This window comes from Glycine max, chromosome 19 (assembly GCF_000004515.6).
Source record: "Glycine max cultivar Williams 82 chromosome 19, Glycine_max_v4.0, whole genome shotgun sequence".
NCBI classification, from domain to species: Eukaryota; Viridiplantae; Streptophyta; class Magnoliopsida; order Fabales; family Fabaceae; genus Glycine; species Glycine max.
Genome location: NC_038255.2, coordinates 32,642,295 through 32,645,012, shown reverse-complemented (window position 1 = coordinate 32,645,012; position 2,718 = coordinate 32,642,295). Strand labels below are relative to the sequence as shown.

The following is a 2,718-nucleotide window of genomic DNA, read 5'->3' as shown; positions in this document are numbered from 1 at the left end:
TTGGTGTTTTGCTGTGAATAGTGTTTTGCGACGGATTTAGCGACCACTTTTGCTTGCGGCAAAACAGAGTAGTAGTGGAAATCATGTAGCGACGGATTTTAGCGACCACCCTTGCTGAATTATTTGTGATTTTTTGTTTTTGTAGCTAGAGTTGTTATTTTTGGCTGAATTTTTTGTGGTAACTTCTTTTAATCTATATTTTTTGGGAAAAATAGCTAGAGCCTTTAGTTTGGTCAGATTTGAATGTTCCAAAAAAGTAGCAAATTTGATTTTTGTCAAAACTTCAAACGGCCATAACTTTTGCTTCGGTTATCAGAATCGCAATTATTATATGTGTATTTGGGGTAGAAAAAAGTTTCCTACATTGTGGTAGCCGGCCGGCCGGCTGACGTCTCCATCGTCCAAAAAAAGTGATTCAGTCAAAAGTTTTTTATTTTTCAAGTATTATTCTCTTATTTTTCTTAACTTATCATTTTTAGCTTATATAGTTAGACTTCGAATTTTCGTTTGAATTTTTTGTGTTATCTTCTCATCATTTTATAAGGTTGCTCACAAAATTTCAAGTCATTTGGATATCATTTAATGGTAGTTGTAGTTCAAACCTACATTGTTACTTGCATAAGAAGGCAACTAGTTGTGCATGCTGAATTTAGTGTATGACTAGAGGAAATCCATCTGACTTACAACATTTTGATCCTGAGATAGATAAGACATTTCATAGATTAGTTAGACATCATTTAGTACCTTTTGAGCATCCTGAGCATTCTGATATTGGTGATTTTGAGCATTATAATTTTGAACATTCTGAGAATATGGCACAACCTCCACCCCGTGAGAGGACTCTAAGGGAAATGGCTGCACCTGATTTCACCTACGAAAGCTTGTGCATCCAATACCCTGATGAGGATGTCCCATATGTTCTTAAAACTGGACTAATACATTTGCTGCCCAAGTTTCATGGTCTTGCAGGTGAAGATCCTCTTAAGCATCTTAAGGAGTTCCATATTGTTTGTTCCACCATGAAGCCCCCTGATGTCCAGGAAGATCATATCTTTCTAAAGGCTTTTCCTCATTCTCTGGAGGGAGTGGCAAAAGATTGGCTATACTACCTTGCTCCTAGGTCCATTTTTAGTTGGGATGACCTTAAGAGGGTGTTCTTGGAGAAATTCTTCCCTGCATCTAGGACCATTGCCATTAGAAAAGACATTTTATGCATCAGGCAACTTAGTGGAGAAAGCTTGTATGAGTACTGGGAAAGATTCAAGAAATTGTGTATAAGCTGTCCTCACCACCAGATTTCTGAGCAACTCCTTCTGCAGCATTTCTATGAGGGACTTAGCAACATGGAGAGGAGTATGATTGATGCTGCCAGTGGTGGAGCCCTTGGTGATATGACTCCTGCTGAGGCTAGGAATTTGATTGAGAAGATGGCTTCCAACTCCCAACAATTCAGTGCAAGAAATTATGCTATTGTTCTTAGAGGAGTCCATGAGGTAGCCACGAATTCATCTTCATCAGCCGAGACTAAGAAGCTTGAAGGTAAACTAGATGCCTTGGTTAACCTGGTAACCCAGCTAGCCTTGAATAAAAAATTTGTACCTGTCGCCAAACTCTGTGGTTTATGCTCCTCTGCCGACCACCACACAGACCTTTGCCCTTCTGTGCAACAATCTGAAGCAATTGAACAGCCTGAAGCTTATGCTGCAAACATATACAATAGACCTCCTCAACCTCAGCAGCAAAATTAGCCACAACAGAATAACTATGACCTCTCCAGCAACAGGTACAATCCCGGATGGAGGAATCATCCCAACCTTAGATGGTCGAATCCTTCACAACAGCAGCAGCAACAACAACCTTATTTTCAAAATGTTGTTGGCTTAAGCAGACCATACGTTCCTCCACCAATCCAGCAGCAACAACAACAACAGCAATAGCCCCAAAAACAACAAACAGTTGAGGCCCCTCTGCAACCTTCCCTTGAAGAACTTGTGAGGCAAATGACTATGCAAAACATGTAGTTTCAACAAGAGACCAGAGCCTCCATTCAGAGCTTAACTAATTAGATGGGACAGTTGGATACACAGTTAAATCAACAACAGTTCCAGAATTCTGATAGATTACCTTCTCAATCTGTCCAGAATCCCAAAAATGTGAGTGCCATTACATTGAGGTCAGGAAAGCAGTGTCAAGGACCTCAACCAGTAACATCTTCCTCATCCACAAATGAACCTGCCTAACTTCACTCTACTCCAGAAAAAGATGATGACAAAAATTTAAAGAGTAAGTTACCTAACAATTTCTATGCAGGTGAATTTAAAGAGAAGCAACATATCCCTCTTCCATTCCCTCCAAGAGCAATTTCCAACAACAAAATGGAAGAGGCAGAGAGGGAGATCTTGGAAACATTTAGGAAAGTAGAGGTAAACATACCTCTGCTGGATGCAATAAAGCAAATTCCAAGATATGCTAAATTCTTGAAGGAGCTGTGCACTAATAAGCGAAAGCTTAAAGGAAGTGAAAGAATTAGTATGAGCAGAAATGTCTTCGCATTGATTGGTAAATCTGTTCCCCAAATCCCTGAAAAATGTAAAGATCCAGGTACATTCAGCATACCTTGTATTATAGGGAACAATAAGTTTGACAATGTCATGCTAGATTTAGGAGCTTCTGTTAGTGTTATGCCTCTGTCTATTTTTAATTCTCTATCTCTAGGTC

At 39.5% G+C, this 2,718-nt stretch overlaps 1 non-coding gene across 1 annotated transcript; it reads right to left on the bottom strand.

Moving 5' to 3' along the window:
- Positions 1 to 1,190: 1,190 nt before the first annotated feature.
- On the bottom strand, positions 1,191 to 1,297 carry LOC113000578 (small nucleolar RNA R71). Its single transcript, XR_003265911.1, has one exon. It is a non-coding gene; the product is annotated as a small nucleolar RNA R71 (small nucleolar RNA).
- Between the last annotated feature and the right edge of the window lie 1,421 nt (positions 1,298 to 2,718).